At 39.2% G+C, this 21,593-nt stretch overlaps 1 protein-coding gene and 1 long non-coding RNA gene across 7 annotated transcripts in view; both read left to right on the plus strand.

Annotated features, from left to right (window-relative positions):
- LOC122978785 (alpha-1,6-mannosylglycoprotein 6-beta-N-acetylglucosaminyltransferase B-like) overlaps positions 1–21,593 on the plus strand; it is a 121,762-nt gene that overhangs the window by 11,558 nt on the left and 88,611 nt on the right. The gene's annotated exons all lie outside the window — the stretch shown is intronic.
- On the plus strand, positions 9,927–13,050 carry LOC122978786. Its single transcript, XR_006402739.1, has 3 exons — positions 9,927–10,006; positions 10,713–11,391; positions 12,220–13,050. It is a non-coding gene; the product is annotated as an uncharacterized LOC122978786 (long non-coding RNA).

Consider the following 21,593-nt stretch of genomic DNA (forward strand, 5'->3'; position numbering starts at 1 on the left):
GCCAAGTCCGTTTAGTTAGAAGCCACTAAATCTTACACCCTGGTCCTAACAAATATGTCAATCACAACTTGCAAGCTAATTAGACCAGTCAACTATGTTTCTTGAGAGAGAATTGGTTTTTGATCCCACCAATCAATTGAGCTAAGCAAAGCTCAGCGTTCAACATAAAATCAAACTGTACCTCGGGACATAAGAAAAGCATCTACAACTTTGTAGATAAGTAGGACAACAGAAACAATCCAATGACTTTCGATTAGATTGAAGTTAGATTTAAGTTAAGTAAAGGGTAAGGTAGGTATCTAGTGGTACAGGTGGTGATTAGTTTTAGGGATAGGAATGAACGTGGAAGCTGGTGAATGCTGTTTCATAGAAACACATCCAGCCTGGACATAGAGTTTTCATAGATTTGTTCCCACAGGTCAAAGACTGAGGAGTGTAACCAGTCTAGAGCGCACAGCAGTAGAAAAAAAAGCTTGCTGGAGGGGCTATACCATATGATAACCTCTGTTGACCTGGAGAAGGTGTAGACAGAGAGACAACGCAAACAAAATCAACCAGTAGGAGGCACTATTGTTGTGACATGATGATCCCTCACAAGCTTCGCACAGGTGAACTCTGTCTGTTTGGTAAACAAGCTGTAAATGGATAAAAATCTGCACATAACCCCGACTGCTGTAATAGAGCTGCTCAGTGGGAAGAAATAACAATTTCTGTTCTGTATTCAACAGGTTTGAATCTGCCAAATAACTGTGGACAATCACTGAAAAGGGGCGAGCATGCTCAATCAATACACTACGGCTTTGCCGTTTAAATAAAAAGGGGGGGGGGGGTTGAGGTGGTGGAGGGAACTGCAGCAGGAAACGGTGTCAACATGAAGGTACAGTATTAGCGGAGTCATAGACAGAAGTTTCAGGTTATAATTACACACCTGAACAAACATTATTGTAGTAGTCAGTGTTGGTAGTCAGCTGGTAGCCAAGTTGAATGAGCCACTGATGGTAAAGCATCACATTGCACCTGGTACTAACAATCTGCAGCATTTCAATAATATGTCCTTTAACACCAGTGACCTCTCGATTTTTCAACATCTTTCCCACCCACCAGTACAGTGTTGGTATGCATCTATTTTACATACCTGTACTATTTATAACTCTCCTCCACAACTTCCTTTCTCCTCTGTGCAAACTTCAGGCCATTCACTGTTATCCCATTCTCAGCCCATTCCTAACTCCAATACATATTAATGAGAAAGCCTATCCAATTTCCAAGTAGAGAGGGCCATTGTTCTGACCTAAGTGCTATTACCCGACCGTAAATGAGAAATTTCTCCACAGCACATTATATTATCGTTATGTCTCTGGGAAGGTTACTATGCAGCAATACGCTGTCTCAATTACCCGGTCTGCATCAAGCTTTGTCTACAGGTCGCTAGCTCATCGTTTCCTCTGCCATAAGCTGGTTATTTTCCCAGGTCCTGATAGTGTCATACTCAAGCGTGCTCATGCTTTCTCTCTGCAGATACACACTAATAGTGTTTACAGAGCCATGGCCTGAGTTGCCTGACAGTTTTGGGAAGTCTACCGATTGTATTATGTCTGTGTTGACAAAAAAAAGGCAGCTGTATTTGTCTGGTTTCTTTACTGGTGTGGGCTGATAAGACCATAAAAGCACACCAAGCATGACTTGAGATTATTTCTTCCCTCAAGCGACCTCTTTTCCCACCTCTCTCTCCCTCTCCACCTGCTTCTCATTCTCTCTCATTTCATTCCCTTCAAGATAAATATATTAAGTGCCCAATGTGAGACTGAATAATTGTAGGGTAGCTGTAGCTTTTTGTTTGTTTCTTCGATTCACTTCTACTTTTTCCTCTTCTCACATGCATGCATGTATTGAATGCAGTCGGACAGTTGCTGCACAGCCAAAAAGACACTGCTGCCTTTGTCTGAAAAGTGACTGGAATGATGGCTGCAGGGGAAATTAATTTATTTGAAACAAAGTATATAGTGGAAGGATGATGAAGAAGCACAGAAACAAAGGTTTCTGAACCATTTTACTATCATCAGAGTGACTCTAAATAATTAAGATTGGTTTCAGATCATTTTCAGACAACCAAGAGTAGTCGAGGTTATCAGAGAGCCAGTAGACTCTGCCTCTGATTTGTCTTTCTACAAGCTGAGGTTCATTACAAAATGAAGGGAGGAGGAAAAAGCACTCGCAACTTATTAAAATGCTAATATACAAATGTAACATTTAATCAGGAACAAATCACTACCACACAAGACAAAAGCCTTTACACACTGCACCGTGAAGAAGGAAAGTGGCAACATTGAGATTGATTTTATGAAACAGGAAACGGTGGGTTAATGGGAAAACCTTAGTTTTCATCATTAATCATGGTCTCAATTTTTTTTACAGGCATCATGGCAAATAATTCAGTAATGTCTGATAATTGACAAATGAAGCAAATATAAATCAATTCACAATCTGGAACAATCTCCATTCTTCTACAATTCTGAATCGATTCACTAATGTTCAGTAAATTAAACAATTGTTTCTTTATTCTCATACAGGCCTGTAAGACTGGAAGATGCTTCCAAATGAATGCAGTCACATTTTTAAAATCTTTTTTCTCAGTCATACAGTGACCCTCATCAAGACCATTAACCTTAATGGTCAGTTATATTTTATATTGCATTTGAGTGCAATATGAACTGCTATAAAACTGACCAACTGCTGTAAAACCGGCGTATGACACGCCAACACTCTAATTGTATGCAATGCATACAATTGTATGCAAAAATGAAACAGCCCCGGGAAGAAATGGGTAGAAAGCAGAACTAAGCTGATGTGAGAAATGCATGCATAAACAACCATAAATAATTTAGCAACAGTGATTTTAGATTAGTGGCACAGCAAATGCTACATACTGTATGTACTGTATCTGAAGTGCTTTGTTGGATATGGTGCTTATGCAGCAGCGCAAAGGCACTGGTGCTATTTCAGGAAATGCTGCAAGGAGGAAGTGACAAGTCTCGTAGGGCAGCAGGAATGAAGTATAGACAGCTGAGGAGAACAAAGGATGAGAGCAAAGGATGCTCTAATATGAGTTAACTCTGATCCCTTTGTTTGTTTCACAGTTCCATAAACTCCTGTTTGATTTCTGTTTGCTGCATTCACATCGCTGCTCTGTGTGTTTTTTCTCTCTACATCTCTTTCTACTTTGAAGTCAGTAAATGTGATGTTGGTCAGCGATGCAAAAAGTAGTTTTGGAAGTTTGAACATAAGCGGTAAAGCTGTTGCTAACTGATTGGAAAGATGTGGTTAATTAAGAAGAATTATCTGCATGAGTTTTTAATTCACCAGCTCTATAAGTTACAGTAATGAACTTCATGTCAGATCAATAGTTTTCAGTTCAGCTAAGACACATATTTACTTGAAAGAATCAAACATTGCATGTTAACTGGAAAAGCAACTTTCTGACTTCATTCGTTCTTTAGCTGTAAACTGAAAAATATCTGAGTCTTGGTGTTAGACATGATGTCATTTCCACTTTAATAATGATTGTGATTAACATCATTAGTCTACAGTGCTGAGTATTACTGTCTTCACTGCCATTTCAGTTTGGAAGCTTTTATTATTTATTTATTTAATGTTTTGCCTGATATAGTGTTTGGGATGAAGTTCTCTTTCTCAGATTTAAGTGATTGGAGTTTGTTGATGTACAGACGTAAATATGATCAAAATAAATCTATTTCCATAGGTAGAGCCTCAGGATGTCTTCAAGAATCAAACCAAATGACTAATGAAAATGATTCAATGATGATCGCAAGACAAGATGGATAGATATACTTCCTCCATCTCTTTTTCTCTAAACAATACTCACACACTCGAGACCGCTTCTTAAATGTTTTTGTCTACTGCCGTTGTGCCCCACCCTTCCTCCCCCTGCACGATGAACACACACAACAGCTCATGCTGACAGGTAACGGCAGAGAATCAGAGAATCAATCCAACAACAGTAGAAATACTTGAAGGAGAAAGATGAATCAGGACTTCACTCAGACTTTGGAAGCTCTAGACGGCTGGATTTGTCCTACTATAGGGGTGTGTTTCCTCTGTGTGTGTGTGTGTGTGTGTGTGTGTGTGTGTGTGTGTGTGATGGTTGCTGATAGTTTAGAAGAGGAGGATGAAGCTCAGTTTAGGGCAGCTGAGATGTTTTCATTTTTACCAATGGTGGATACCTACTTGGGCACAAAGCTAAATGTGTATGTTCGTCTGGAACACAAACGCATAAACACTCTTTTGATGCTGATCTCATGCAGTCGGTTGAAATTACAGTCAACCTTTCTGCGTCTCTCTTTTCTCCCCTTCGCTTCTCTCTCTCTATCTGCCTCACAACTCACACACACACATATACATCAAGCCCTCCTGTGCTTCTGATAATCATGAGGAAGCGATAATCATGGCACCATCAGCATCGGTATTATCTGTTTTTAGCCCTATGATGTGTAGTTATTAGGACATCTTCATAGTACTTAATGCCACACGGAGGGTATTTCTTTAATGAAATGGTAAGAAAGCATTATCCCCCAGTTTTTCACTAACTGAACTTTTAATAAGCAGTGTTTTTATTTATGTGTGTAATCTTCTTGATAATAAGGTACCAATGCTCTTGATTAGAAGACAGTAATTAATGCATACATCACATACAGCACCGGCCCACCCTATAGGCTGAATATGCAATAGCGTAGGGCCCTGTAAATCCTTTTTTTTTTTTTTTTTTTTTTTTTTAATAAAGAAAGTTGCTGGGCAGAGGTGAATTTTATGAACAGGCAAGGCAGGCAACTGCCTGGGGCCCCCAGCATGGGAGTGGGAAAAAAAGAAATAAAAAGAAAGATGAGGAAGAGAAAAGAAAGCAGGACAGTGGTAAGTGGAGCAGATAATAATAAATGATGATGATAGTAAATGGTAAGCCAAAAAGTTAGATAGCAAAGACACATGATGTTATGTAACATGTAGCCTAGCTAATGTTTTAGGAGTTGGCAAGAACTTTAATGCTATCTAGCAAGCTAACTAGCTTGTTAGCTATTTACCTTGAGATTATATGAGACTAATTAGAAGCTAATGTGAAACTAAATAAATAGTTTTAGCTTTGTGAAGGTTTGTGAAAGCAGCCTATGAAACTGATTAAAGTTAAATAAAACAAATAATAGTTTTATATATAGTTAAAGTATATACATATAGTTTTATTTCATAGTTCTCGGCTCCTGGCAAATAAGGAAGGCCCCCGAAGAAATCTTTGCCAGGGCCCCCTGTTGTCTAGAGCCTGAATGCACGGCTTCAATAGCAACATATGTGAGGTTTCATGCAGCATTCAGTAAAACTCCATCCTTTGTCATGGCCACATATTGAACAGTACCTGTAACAAGCACCTCTGTGCATTACTCACATGTACATGCTGATGGCTTTCTTCCACTCAAGCATCTGTTTAGCAGCTTTCTGCTATACTGCCAAGCCTTGGGCTCTTCTTCTCCCTGGGAAAGTTTAAATGGCATTACCTGTCAGCTGGTATGATAGGGCCCATCCGTTTCTCTGTAAATAAAAGACGTGCTGAAGCACAACAGAAAAAGCAATTTCTAAAAAGGTTTTCCCAAATCTCTCATTCTTTGTTTCTGTCATGTAACATTCAATAGATTTGTCTGCTGAGGAATGCGTTGCATTTGAATGAAAACGGCTTTAACAAACGCAACCGTTTTTCTTTCTGTCAGAAGCACTCACCTTACAATCGATGTGGTGGAGTACAGTCACTTTCCTGGGATTTACAAGTACATACATACATACTCTGAACAGGATTACTGCTCAGTTGAAACACAAGTTCAGATACAGTCACAGAGTTAAAGCATGAAACACCCACTGTGTTATACAGCTATTAATAACAGCTTTTGGCAAATATTAGCAGCCTCAAAATCACTTAGTCTTGCTTCTGTATGTTAGAGTATTTGGCTTTAAGTACGTGTCTAAATGTGTGTGTATGTATGTATGTGAGAATGCATGCCAACATGTGGGTGTGCTGGTCCAGATTTAAATTTCTTTATCTGCCTTTTGGAGATCAAGTTGGATTAATCCATTTTGATTGATCACTCTCATTTCCTTAATGGACTCACTCAAGGCGACGTCAGTCTCTGTTGCTGTGTGAAGAATGAAATGTGTCCGACTCAGCATCCTGTGAGGTGGAGAATCTGGGGATACATATAAACCTGTAGTTCATGCTGTAGATTGTTTACACACACAAACCAGTGTTCTAACATTTCCAGACATATATAGTACATCACATATGTCCTGTATATACAACAACCTCCATCTTTCTTTCTCTCTCTCACACACACGCATGCACAGAGCTAACTATACCCACAGGCTTTAGAAGCAGCTGAGCTCAGACAGTTTAGCAAGTCGATGGAGAAGATTGCCTCGAGCCCCTCAGCAAGCTTTGTGCAAATAAAATCCATGCTACATTCACATCTAGAAAAAAAATGTTCACGGCAATTAAATGTATTTTACATCTACATTTAAATGCACCCAGCTGTAGAACGGTTAAAGAATCCTCTTCTGTGATCCCATGAGATTGCTTTGCCCGACTAAATTATGAATCTGTTTATGTGTAACGCACCCCCAGTCCATGATGTCCGTAGTTATATTCCTGTACATATCAATATACACAAGTGCCTCTCACTACCTTTTCACCACAAAGTGCCTCTTACATTATAAATGTATATGATTGTTCTATCTCTGCTGCCATCTGCCATGTAACACAAACTGCAGTATCCAATTGTCTAGAAGTGCTTCACACTCATATTCACACTCATATCTTTGACCATATCATGTGTTTCCCTCAATTAGATCTTATATCATATTTCCCCAATGGAAAAACATGCTGGCAGAAGGCGGACTACTGCCTCTACCTTTAAACTAAATGTCAGCTGTCTGCAGCTGAACAAATCAATACCATACCATCGTTACCAGAGCTATCAGTGTCGTTGATGTCAGCAACCAGGCAAAATTTGTCGAGGTTAAGCTGTGTTGTACGTGTCTAAGTGACCGCATATCATCATTTGTTGGACAAAGGTGTGGTGTGGAAGGAACAAGTAGCCTCTGCTCAGTGCCAATATATCCGCTGGTGTTCTGACACTTTTCCAGTGCACAGTTTTTATGTTAAATCCAACATCACAACTTTCGTAACAAAGCCAAACCACTGACAGAGTGCTGATGGATTTATCAAAAAATAAACAAATAGATACAAGAAAATAGGATAATGAACTACTTCTCTTAACTATGTCTTTTAAAGAGTGATTTAATACCAGGCTGAAAAGCAGTGTTTCACTGCGTTGAACCTCTTATCGCACCCGGAAGTGATGTCACAGTGTACTGACACACCCAGGAGTACATATCTACATCACTGTAGTAAGGGGAGGAATTAAACCGCTGGAGGTCAGCAAAAAAAAGATTTGTGTGTCAAGAACTTTGTTGCTAGGTAAATGAAAATGTTCTCAACCAACCAGGTACTGATTTTGATCCTTTGTCTTGTTAAAGTGTTGAAATGGCACTCTTAAAAAGATTTAGTGATATAAAGGTAATTTCACACTTAGGCTACATTTAATGTGTCTGATGGACCCTCTTCAAAGAGACTTTATGGCGTCGTTATAAAGACAGCAAGCTGCTATATATAGCAGAGGTGGCAAAAGTACACACATTCTTTACTCAAGGAGAAGTACAGATACTTGTGTAAAATAAGATGTAAATGTGTAAAAGTAGAAGTATTGATTCAACTTCTTTACTCAAGTAATAGTGAAAAAGTACAGGTCTGAAATGCCCTCTGGACATTTCTACCAGCTGTTTCTGTACAAAGCGAACTGAATCTCAAGTCATATTAATATTATTTGAAGACTATCAAACTAAACCATTCTAAATTCAAATAAAATAAAAAACAATATACAGAAAATAATGAACAGTAACTTCGCTCCAATGTGCAAATCAGTTTTCAATGTCAGCAGCAGAACTTTAGGTCTAATTAAACTCTTTTGTTAGAAATTCCCTCATCTCTACAGGACTGCCAAAATCTTTTGTTCAGTCTTAGCAGAAGCTGGTTCTCAAAGTTCTTTGAATCAAGGTTTGCCCTTTTGGGTCTAAAAATCAGTCCTGCAGTGCTCACAATCAGCTGAGGCAGGTAGCGGTGAGTTGAGCTTCAGAGACAAATTGCACACTGCTGGGAAAGAATTCAGGACATCCATGGTATCAGCTGGGTAGGTCAGGTAGGACTCTAGTTGCTTGATGTTCTTAGGTTAGTTAGAAGTGTCACCTGAATGCACCACGGGTTGCTCCTTCAGATGGCTTTTGATGTAGTCGCCTATGGAATACAAAACCAAAGAAGCTTTTCAGCAGTTTCTCCATTTCCCATAAACATCACCTTTGTAACTTAGATTAAAAAAAATAGATCATGGAATTAGATTACAATATTTTAATGCTAAGCTGTTTTGTAAAATTATTTTTGATACACAACACATGAGGATTAGTGTAGGATTGTAATGTTGTTTGCACAGGTGAATGTGACTTTGAAAAACAATTGCTCAGTATGTTATGGATACTTCAAATGCCAAAATCTCCTCCATTATCTTCAGTAAATGTCAAGCATAAAGAAACTGTACAACACTTACCAAGTTATAGGATGCCTTCGTCACTTGTCCAGCATGTCTTCTCCTTGTTCTCTCATTTTCCTCACAATCCTCTCCACCAGACAGAAAAAGATAATTCCACCTCGTCTCATTTGGCCTCAAGAGCTGGCGTTTGCATTTATTTTCTGTTATCTCTGCAGCTGTGGTGGATCTACCGCTCTCTTTCCAGAGTCCAGCACTTTTAAAACACTGAATGAGAGAGCCTCTTATAGACTGTATTGGCATTTGCTTCTGAGACATCAAGCAGGTAGAGAATGTGGCAGGCACAGCAATGGTGCTTTTGGTATTCCAGGCCATCATCTTCGTCCAACATGGTTCCAGCTTCAACAAACTCAACACCCACAATGTTTTCCCCCTCTTCTTCTTCTTCTTCTTCTTCTTCACTGTTCTATCTTTTTCCTGTTTGACTTGGCCTTTTCCCTTCAAGTGGTTCTTTTATTATTGTTTACATCCAGCTCACCATAGACTCGAAATGCTTGTATGAAATTGGAGCCATTATCAGTCGTAGTGCATGCAATCTTCTTACGGGTGGTGTACTATGTATGTACATCATTCAGAGCATAAGTGAGTGCAGAAAAGGGATGTGATCCTTTGAGTTGTTTGCATGCTAGAGCAGCAGAGCATCTCTCAGATTGAGATTCAGTCTGTCTAGCAATCAGTAGAGGTAACAATGAACTCACGGCAGCCTTTCGATTATTCTTCATTTCCAGTGTTGCTTTCTCAACTTTGTTTTTCACCATACCACGAGACATTATAACCACATTTGCCTGTAGGTGATGCACAAGAGTTTTAAAACCCTACTGTCCGACAATACTGAGAGGGTGCAGACCTTGAATGACAAAGTTATAGCGTGATCACTTATGTGACACTCTCTTGGTTTCTCACAATTTAAGTTGCTTGGATGAAGGGCCTTCCTCTGAAGTAGATCTCCTTTTCATAGCAGATGAATTGAGGTTTTTGTACCTCTCCATGTGATTCACCTGCTTTCTCTGGGAGTGACAATATGCACATGCACAGCCCAAAACATTTCCATCAGGAGAAATGTGCTGCAGCCTCAGAGACGATGCCAATTCAAAATCACATATGAAAATCCAAAACAAATACGACGACGGTAAACGATGCTGCAGGAAGCCAAAACAAATGATGCAAAATCAAAAACACACAAACCCAAAAACGCAACAGAAAAACGCTGCATATCCAGTCAACACAACAGAACCTCTCCAGGCCTCTAGGGGGAGCACTAAGAGGAAGACCTAAGCACTAAGAAGTGACGTAAAAAGGTACGTATTCTTTTTTACATTTGGCCTTAGTCTTTTACAATATTATAAAACAGCAATAGATTTATGTAGCTAGCGTTTGCGTGCTAGCGACAACGTTGCCAGATCTTGCATTTAACTCTAACGTTATCGGTAGTGGTAGCTAACTACTTTCCGGGAGACCCAAGTGCTTTGATTGCATTTAGTTTTCTCTCCTCCACATCGTCCGTCTCCACATATGATAGGATACTTTATTGATCAGCGAGGGAACATTGCGTAAGAGGAAGGTGTAGAGAGGACGACTGGAAGTGAAAAGGAGAGCAGAGACAGTATGTAAATAGAAATGTAAAAGGGAGAGGTGCAGAGGGCCAAAAAAAGAGAAGCAGAGAGGAAATGACAAATCGAGCGCAGGTAAATAACAAAGAGCACAGGGAGATGACGAGGAAAGAGAAAAGGGGTGAAGAAAAATGTGAAGAAGAGGGACACAGGAAATGACAGAAAGCAGAGAAAGGACATTAAGACAGAATAGGAAGGTGAAGGGGAGAAGTGAAGAGAGCATTAGACATGCTCAAGGAGAAATAAAGAGCAGAGAGAGGTGACAGAGTAAAACAAACATCCATATACAGAAGAGCAGCAGAAACTTTCTCTTTATTTAGTGATGATTGCTATTTATGTCATTTTTGATCGACTTGACTAAATGGATTCACCATATCAGTGTCTACTTTTCCAGGCTGCCATGTTTTGTCCTTCCTGTGTCTAAGATCTGGGGACTGGTCACGTGTTTTATGGCTCATGTGGCAAAAATGTGCAGTTTTTGGCAGAAGCTGAAGATAACAGTAAGTCGACTTGATTGTATGTATTTGTGTTTATTTGCAGAAAATAGTTCAACACACCACACTGTTAGGAATACTAATTAGTGGGTAGATACAATCGTTAACAGTATGAAGGCCTACTTTTCTGAACGTTTGTTTATGTAAAATACGTGGAGGTAAAATACAGAGGTCATAGACTGTAGACTAATTTATCACAGATTTTTAACAGCTCATATTATATAATAATTTTATTTTTGTTCTCGGTTCATAGAATAAAATAATGAAACAGATTCAGATTTTGAGTCAGTGGGGGGCAGGGAGAGTGTTTATGAGTCCCACTGCCAGAGGGGCAGGAACTATTCTTATCGCGTGAGGTTTTGGTCTTGATAGACCTCAACCTTTTACCACAGGGAAGAGGTTCAAGCAGATGGTGTCCAGGGTGGGAGGGGCCTGCCATAATCTTTCCCGCAGGCCTCCTGGTCCTCGAGGCGTACAGGTCCTGAAGAGATGGCAGACGGCAGCTGAAGGTCTTTTCTGCAGACCGGATGATGTGCTGGAGCCTGTCCTTTATCTTTTACTCCCTTTATGTTTGTCAGGGTAAGCATCAGACAGCCCCACAAAAGAGTATCTGATTCAAAAGTACTTCCATGATGGCTACAGCTACAATGAAATGTTGGATTTCCTGGCAACGACTCACAATGTTAAAATGAGCCTTCACTCTCTAAAGAGTAAATTGAAAAGCTTCTCATTGTCCAGGCAAAAAAAAATTACTCTCCTCTTGCTACTCTACGTGCTGCCATACAAGAAGAGCTGAAGGGACTGGGCCAGCATTGTGGCTACTGTTCCATGTGGCAGACATCTCCGACAGTGAGAAGGGATGATGTCATGGCTTTAATGGGAGAGCTTGATCCTTTAGGAATTAAACTTCGTGCAAGACAAAGAATTATTGTTATTTAATTCTGGAATAATCAGAATCTGGAGGAGTTAAAGGCTCAGCATTTAAAGTTCAAAATTAGATCTCTGCTGGTTAACATGACATTTCTGTGTAAATGACCATTAAACAGACAATAGAACATGCCAACCCACACAGAGGTGGGAATGAGTAAACTCCACAGGTGATCTCAGTAAATACCATTACAAGTTATCTTATCCTTGTTCACTCAGTTCATTTTTGGACACTGAGATTGTAGCCTTTTCCTCCTCTGAAATGTGCAGATACGGTGGTACATCTAGTGTTGATTTCCTTTCCACTGAAATGATCAAAATCAGTAGTTAAAACACAGATGGACCCCTTTTATCCAGTAAATACTTTTTGTGGTATTTCAGGTTTACTGTTTGATGATGATCATTATAATGTTAATTTTGAATCCCATTACATGGAAATGTTTCATCTAAAACAGCTCTAATTTGAGTCTGTGTGTTCAGGTCTCAATTCTGGATGGACGTCATGAATGACCTGAGGGAAAGACATCTCTTCAATGGTGGTCGTGAGCACACATGCCTAGTGCAGTTCATGTTCATGGGTGTGCTACAGAGGTACCTTGATGAATGCAGGGAATCAAGTGTAACATGCATACCATCAGACCTGCTAACCAGTCACATTGTCCATCTGGTAAACCAGATGTCATGTACAACTCACAGGTTTGTTTCTACCAATTAAAATTAACTTTCATCAGATGAAAAATGCAATTAAATTCAGATGCCTGTTGAGAAGCTTTCAATGAAAATACAGTTTTCTCTAAAAATGAAGATTCTGTCATAATCTATTCACCTCATGTCAGCCATTACTCTAATTATTTCTATTTACAAACTTAAGTTACAGAAATTGCAAAGCAAAATTTCAAGTACAGTACATCATTAGAACATGTTGATTCTCCCAACACTTCTCACCAGAACATTACACAGGATGAACTTAACTTCAGCACAACTTCCTGCTTATAGATGAACAACAATATAAATATATTCTTCCCACAGGCCCAGAATTACAGCGTGCCAGTTGACTGAAAACAACATGTAAATGTAAAATTGAATTGATGTGCATATTGTACTCCAAGGTCACAGTTTGTGTTTTCTGATACTGTCTTTAAAATCCAAAACCAGGTGAGGTATCCAGAGGTAACCAGGTTTTGTATTCCAAAGTCCATGTAGTTTTTAAACTGGTCATAAGTCTTGGACATCAGTATTTCAGCTGTCTTTGTACAGGTTCTGCTGACTGGGAAGTGAGACGTCTACTGAAAAATCAGTATTTGTATCTGTATTTGTATTCGAATAAAAGTGGAAAGAGGCTTAAAAATCTTGTTTTTGTTTTTATTACGCTTTTAATTTTAGAAAATTAAAGTGAACTCGAACTGGAGTCTCCCAGATCATAGACCACTGTGCTGACTACTGAGCTAAAACTTTACTCATCACCTCATTGCAGACGGACCTCTATCTATTTATACACCCATAATACAGACAGCACAGCGTGTAACATGTAGGGAAGAACTTCAAAGGCCATTCTTGCTTTGCACTTTCCACTTATTGCCTATTTTTTGTGGAAAGGAGAAGGTGAACAACAGGTGATGGAGAGTCCCTTGGGAGCACTTCACCTGTGTCAGTAGCTCAGCTTTATCTCTGGGGAACACCCCCAACTCCGGGAGTGATGTCTAAATTAGGAAATGTGCGTCATGTAGCAGGTGGATGTGACTCCCCTCATTGAGACCTGCTGATAGATGTAACAGTGGAGCAGAGGAGAGAGACTAAGATAGAAATACAACCGACCCGTGCACTGGTATTTGACATGGGCTTTTTTTTCTTCCCAAAAACAAATAATTTTAAAAATATTTTTATGAAACAAATATTCATAAACCCACTATTTGTTCTTTGCCAAATAATGTATTTGTATTCAGGCACAACCCTAGTGTTTAATTCAGTGGCAAACATCAGGATGTCCTGGAGGAAGAGTTCTGTTCGTTTATCTGAAAAAAAAGTAGAAGTATTGAGTTTAGTTATAAAATATCATATTTCAATATAACTGCCATCAATACAAGATGATATCAAGATGAGAACAATTGTTATAATTAAAATAAACCTTCTGTGTCAAGAAGATAGTCTCTCCAGAATCCTAGTACTCTAGTTTCTTTCTTTTGTCTTGTGCTGCCTTTTTCACTGAGCTGAACCTCAAAGATTTCCTCCAATGTTGCAGATGTCAGCTGTTCCACACTTGAGCACAGAAAGGCCCTGAATACAGATGCATGCTGCTCCAAAGTATGAATGATATCTAGTGTTGGAAGTCCATCCTTGAATCTAGAAAACATTTAGAGCAATCATCACCTCTCTCTGGTCATTAAACAATGTTAGAGTAACCTGAGTGAAGAAAACTCAAATTAAAAAATTTATTTCTCTCAAAAGTACAGGATTGTCCAGTGAAGAATCCTCCTCTCAGATGCAACTACACTCTTGTAAACCCTCAGTTGCCTTGATATCACAATTGGTCATAGCGCTCATGCTTTTGGGCTTTTCAATATTCATCACGTTTTGAAGCCTCGAGTTTGGCATTTTGACCTTCCTCACCTTAGATTTTTGGAGCCAGAAGTGATGAGAAGTGACCATATTTGGACTAGAGGGTGGAGCTAACCCTGACGCTGCTAGCTTGGTTAGCATGGTGCATTTACAGTCTATGGTTAACTGTGATAATGCTAATGCTAATTTTTGCTAGCGAAAAACAGGCTTAAAACCATTCGAATAAAATGTACTAACGTTACCTTAGTTTTAAAATATCATCTGTGTTGCTTGCCTTAGACCCACAAACAAGGCCCATTTTAAATTGTGTATTTTTATACAGGGGTTTGGTACTAGCGTTGTTAACTCAGGGGCTGTTGGGCCATGCTTTCAGCACCTTCAGCAGACACATCTCCAGCATTTCAGAGCGGAGAATACTACTTATTTTTCCATGTTTTGAAACCTAATTTTATATACTTTGCTACTCATCATTCAAATTTGGCTGGGTGGTTAATTACACATTTTTCTGTGGTGTGACAAACTCAGAACAGAAGCAGAAAGATTTTAACCAGGATATGGAAGATGGTGCCCATGTTCTGGTTCACTTTCATCTATGTTGCTACTAGTTCTCCCTGTCACAGACATCACTTTCACTAGACGCCTTTTCTCTGCAGTTGAGTCTTCCTCTCTTGTCAGCTTCATCTCGTTACATCTTTTACATTGTTTTCGTCTTGTTATGTCTGTCATGTGTGATATGCACCAATGGATACACTGAGGGATCATCTTTTCTATGTGTTATTGTCCCATCTATTTAGGTTGAAATCTGTCTTTATTAGTAACATACGGAGAAATCTTTGCCTGGGTAGGCAGTGACCTATCAATGTGACATGTCTACATTCAATTAATGCAGCAGACCAAGGTCATATTACACATGGATAGATAAAATATAGTCCACATTAGGCTGTACATCAACAAATATGCCTAGGGCCTACTGCAGAGTCAGTCAGATGTGGAGCTAATGCACAATCAAACTAATCAATGGACACATCTGGCTTACAATGTGCTCACACATTGTTGACTTATACAACACAAGAAACGCCAACAAAAAGAGAGAAAGAGAGAAAGAGCTTGATGTCAGCACACCGATAAGTAGAAAAAAAACATATTCACTACTACAAAAAGTGCAAAAGCACACCAATAAGCACCAACATAAAGGAAAAAAAGAGAGAAATTCAAAGGGTGCACTTACTTTATTTGTAGGTGAAGTCCATGCACCTATCCCTCTGGACAAAGATGTCACTGTCTTTGATGTAAAAGTCCTCCTCGTTAGGTGTATTCCTCAGTTTCATAAGTTTCTTCATAAGACAATGTTGAAAATCTTTTTAAGTAAGAAATATCCATGCTGACTGCTACCATTAAGCTATCTGTGCTAAGTGCTAGCAGCTAGCTGGGGAAGGGAGCTATGTTGAACTAACTAACTGTCAAAAAAAAGGCTTAAACTGTAGATATCCACATGGCATCAATATGTCCTTTTAATAGACGCTAAATGGTAAATGGACTCTACTTGTATAGCGCCTTTCTAGTCTTTTAACCAATCAAAGCACTTTTACACTACGAATCACATTCACCCATTCACACACTGAACGGGTACAGGGGCTACCATGCTACCATCCCAACCTGCCCATCAGAGGAAATCTAATCATTCACACACAGATGGTACAGCCATCATGAGCAATTAGGGGTTAAGTATCTTACTTGAGTAGCGGCTGAGCCACGGCAGCTACTGACCTTTACCACCTAATAGCCATCACTGCATGTAACAAGCTAACATTAACCGGTTAGCTCACTCATGATGCCCAGAGGCATAGATTACCTATGATTAGTAGACTGACTAATTTTACTGGAGTATGTGTAATCCTGGGACAAATTATGAATACCCTGCCTAACCTGACCGCACATCATTGGTCTTGATGTTGGGAATGATGCAAAATAAAAAATAATTGATTAAACCTAAAGTAACGAAACTGTCTTGAAAATGTAAAGAGTAGAAAGTACAGATATTTGTGTTAAAATGTAGGGGGTAAAAGAAAAAAGTTTCCAGAAAAATAAATACTCAAGTAAAGTACAGATACCTGAAAACTCTCTTTAAGAAGTATCCACCTCTAATATATAATATTAATGAGACTGAATGGTGGCACATAAATGCATTTCAGTCTTAACAGAACTCAACCATGTAGATTAACAAAAATAATTTAAGGATTTCAGGTTTAAGAGAAACAAACTTTGTATTATAATGGCTCAAAAAAATGGAGACAGCAGAAAACATGCCAGTGCATACAATCTTATTAAATACGCCACACACAAAGAACTGGTAATGCAATTATATATTTATTGACTTTCACATTCATACTCGCAGACAGACTGCAACACAAATACACTTGGCACTGTCTAGTAGCTATCATCCATATTTCAAAAGAACAGCATCCTCAGCACAGGGGAATTAATAAATAATTGATTAACCATCCAGTGGGATTTAATAAGCATGTTCTTTGCATGCATGGTGTTATGATTTGTGTATTGTCTCTCTGTGTGGATGTGAATGTGATGTGCACACATGTTTCTACAATGCCAACTATGATTATTGTGCACCATAACCTTTAAGTGGCCAGCAATGTTGTCAACACAGCACACACTTTATTATGATTTTCCCTACACAATAACTAACATTTCATCTCTGTCAGCATCAGCAGAATAAAACAAAGTAGTGTCTCCGGTAGCTGAAAGATAATACAATTAGGCAGAGACCGCAGGCAGAGCCTCAGCTGCAAACAGAGGCTTTTTGAAGCTGACATGGCTGTCAGATTAGTCTGAGATTTAGTATATATATATGTGTTGATTTGAGTGTGCACACGTGTGTGTGTGAGACAGACACAGAATGACAAAACATCTGCAGATTACACAACAGAGTGTCAATTGGAAACAGAGGTCACTCTTGTCTTAGTCCACTTGAACACAAACCTATCAAGGCCTCAGTCATCTGGCCTAGTTTCTGCTCTATGATTTTCTCCACCCCCTCTGTCTCTGTTTGGTGTCCTCCCTTCTTAATTCTGTTCTTCCCTTCAGCTGCAGATTTCAAATCTAATGTAATACCTTTTTATTTATTTTTAATTTCTCGTTAAATGAATTTACGTACGGCTCAGATTTCACAGTAGGTTGGCTATAGGTGGTAAAATAAGTCCAGCAATAGATCAGGATATCAATACTCTGCTTAAAATCAGTTGTATCCACTAAAATAAATAGGGACAAATGAAGCATTGACTGGCAATGAGCGGAGTGAACGTTCTCACACGGCTTTTACTGATGCATTTTTGTTTTTTTCCTGTACAAAAAGAAACCAGACCAAAGGAAAAATGCAACAAGTTTGCTGATTCATCCAATGATTCGGACCAGAGCAAACAAACTATAGGTTTGTAAAATGCCCTTAATCTAAGGTGACATATCCAACTGATATGAATGTTCTCAGTACTGTACAGCACATATAGAAACAATCACCAACGTTCACAGTTATTCAATCAAACTTAAGTCAACAGACAGAACATTTAGAACCTTTACTGGATTTAAACCATTTTTGTCATAATGAAGTGGATAATACACAGAGGTAAGAACTGTATCAGTGATCATCACTATCATAAAATCATAATGCGTTTCATTATTTAGTGCCGCTTTGAGATTAGCTAACTGCTGCCAAATGTGTTCCCTTAAAATTTAAACAACGCCCTCTGTTTTCTGATTTAATCATTTTGGGGAAAAAAAAAAAACAAAAAACAAAAAAAACATTCTGCTTTAAAATTCCATCAGTGACTGAAAGTTTTGCAAAAAGCATTTAATGGCTGTTACAGCATAATGCTGTTGTTTATCCCGTCTGTAGGAGATGCATAGAAGCTGCTCGCACTCTAACAAGATGTATGCTAGCAGCAAAAGATTTCATGGGATGCGGTGAAATTTTTCCAATAATAATATATGAACAACTGAAAAAAAGGAATATGTGCAATCGAGTGATGTTACCACATTAGAGACAACGACTGTGTTGTTCCTCTAGTTCATTTTCTATTTTGGCTCTGTAAAACACATCACACAGTTGTTGCAATTGGCTAAAAGCCTTCAGACTATACACTATACACCTAAACTGCCCCCAGCCCAGCTGTTCATTTCGACTGTAAACATTTGTATATCCCCAGTTTGCAACTCAGCCTCCCAGTATCACAAGGCCAGATGTCCATTCTGGCTCCAACAGTGGTATGTCTTTCCTCTCACACATGGTTTCACCAGTCCTTTGCTTCATTACCTGTGAGTCAGAGTAAATAACGGGATGAGTGACGGTGCCAGGGCACTGAAGTGTGCCATCAAGCCAAAAAAAAAAAAAGAAAGCAGCTTCTGCCAAATCTCTCAACACAGAGTATAGCCTTGACAGATGCTAATTTATTTGCTGAGCGCTGAATTATAGAGACAAACACTTATAGGTCCAGAGAGAGAAAGAGTTAGAGACCATTAGATACGATTCAAGGGGAATAGGGATTGAGAGATGGCAGGAGGGAAAGAAGGAAGAAGTCGGGAATCGTGAGGAGAAAGAATGTGTGAGCACATGAAAGGAGGAGAGAGAGGAAATTGAGACAAAGGACAAAAAGATTATTGAGAGGTCGCAGAAAAGATTGATTTCTGGAGTGTGAACGTACTCGAGTCCAGAGAGCTCTGAGACTATCTGTATTGTACCGTACAGGATGAATGTGCGGTGACAAAACTGAAGGATAAAGAAATCCTTTTTTTGTTTCGCATTAAACATAATCACCGTATAAACTGCCCTGTGGTATATTTTATACATCAGGAGCCAAAACATGTAGTCGCTGGCAGAAGAACGAACCTGTTTACAGCTCAGTGCATTTCTAGAAAGCACAACTGAAACATGCAGCCTGCAAGTGCTCATGTACAATAAATATATGACGAGTGGAAGAAAAGGGAAAGCATGGCGTTAGGAAAATTCCCATTAATGTCTGATTTTCTGATGATATCGTTGCTGCTACTGTACGACAGTAAATGTGACACTGTCCTTTTCTTTTCTCTTCCATTGTTTCTTTATTCCTCCCTCAGGGATGCAGCCATGTTTCATTGTGACGTTGATTGATAGCGGGCCTTCAGGTGATGTAGTGAAAGATAATAGAGAGGCAGAGAAGATACATGGAATTACTGCCTATGGCGAGACCTTCATGTCATACATGTGCACACAAATCAAACCGTACAAAGCATGTTCAGAGTGTGAGCGTGTGTGTGTATGGGCTTAAATTAGGGTCATATGTACGGTGACTGTGTGAAAACATTTTGTGAGAATACGATCAAACGAGTTCAGATGTTTGAATGTGTAAAAAAAATATCTGAACAAATCTGTAGAGATCTGTAGCTGTGTGTGACATTTGGTCAACAAATGAAAAAGATTTGCACAAATAATTTCCAACGTGTGATTTCCACCTGCAGTTACATCTGTAAAACATTTTTAAGATTCTTAACACATATATTTGTAACATTACTGTAGATGAGCTTCACAGAACAACCAGATATTAGTCTTAATGTGGGACTTTCTTGTTGACTTTAATGGCTGCCAAAAAGCTGCGCAGTCTAATCTGCCTAATGGTTTTTCATTTGAAAGTCAAACCTTTTGCTTTTGCTTGTACACAATCTGATATATAGCTGTGAACGGCTATTTGCAGCTTTTAACGCTTTCTGTTTACAAAGCAGAAGAGATGTAATCTGTCTCTGAAGATTCTTTGTCATCCTGGTCACAGGATGTTCAGCATATAGTTTATAGTATCAGAAGCTGTGTGTAGTCGATAGTAGGTGAAGATTAATAATGAAAACATGTTTCATTGAATTCACCTGCTGGCCAGTTCTTTAGCTTGAAATTGGCAAAATCGAAGTTTTTGTTTATCTTTTGACCATCTGACCTCATGAAGCTAAAAACCACCTGAGCTCAGTCTGGAAAAAGGTGAATCCAAGTGATCATTGAAGATATTCTGATATTCATCAAAGAGTCTTCTTCACCTCTGATTTGTGTGGTGATCACCAGTTTCCGACTTGTAAATAGCATTTACATCCACATCCAAGTTGTAATTGTGACTGGGAAACAGATTTGTGACAGTTAATAACACTTAAGTGCCTAAACACCAAACCATCCGTTCCATATGAGCTGCATACAGAACAACCCAGTGAGGTCATCCTAACCGCTGTTATTTCCCTTCTGCTTTCTCATCTTTCCAGGAAATCCCTCAATGAGCATAAACCACATCTTAATTCCACTCATGCACACACCTTTTTGAACACACTGTAGCCGAGTATGTACAGTCAGTCCCACAGACCAGTGAAAAGGTCACGTCACACTAAATCAAAATTCTTATGTACCCCCAACCAGCACACCCACACTCACACTCACACACTTCCAACTCAACCTCTCCATCTTTGCCAGTCTCAAAGTCCAACACAACGCTCCGTCACACTAACACACATTGACGTGGTTTTGTGGTGAAAGGAGCCCCTGCAGCTCTGAGTCTTGTCTGCTCTGGAAAGCAGAAACCAGTGAAAGTCAACAGTGAAATGCTTTCTGTGAGACCTCAGTAGACGACGGGAATGGTAAACAGGTCCGTGGCTTGTGTCTGTCAAGCTCGTCTAGAATGAGGATGAGCGTGTCTGTATGTTCTCATATATGGTGTGTGTTTGCATCACTCATAAACACTGCATCACACATGAATAATTCAAAGAAGAATAATACCATCTGATGAAGGAAACCGTTGTTTTTTTTTTTTATTCCATTTGAAATTGTGGTTGCAACAGCAGTCGCTATCACCCCGTTTCATCAGTTTCATCAAGAAACAAACACAGCAACACATGCAGACACTATGAGCTTGTCAACAGATTAGCCTTTCATGCTGCATATGTGTACATAGGCAATTTGGTCTCTAGTCAAATATAGTATTTGATTTGTCCGTCTCAAGAGCTTTGTGTGGAGCTCAGTGATGCTGCTTTTTCCATCCTCTGGCATCATCGCAAGATAAACTATCAACATGACAGAGAGGGAAAGAGTGATAGGGGATGAAAGATAAAAGGAAGAAGGGTGGAAAATGTTAAAAGGAGAGGAAGATCTCGTCTACTACATCTTTAAAACAAAAAAATCGAATAAAACAACAGCTCACAGAGTCCCTGTGAGTGAACAAAAGTTGGGAAAGGAAGGAGAAGGGGATTGAGAGAGAGGGGTTGAACCGGAGCCGAAGTGTTGA

The sequence above is a fragment of the Thunnus albacares genome, chromosome 3, assembly GCF_914725855.1.
Source record: "Thunnus albacares chromosome 3, fThuAlb1.1, whole genome shotgun sequence".
In the NCBI taxonomy this organism is placed as follows: domain Eukaryota; kingdom Metazoa; phylum Chordata; class Actinopteri; order Scombriformes; family Scombridae; genus Thunnus; species Thunnus albacares.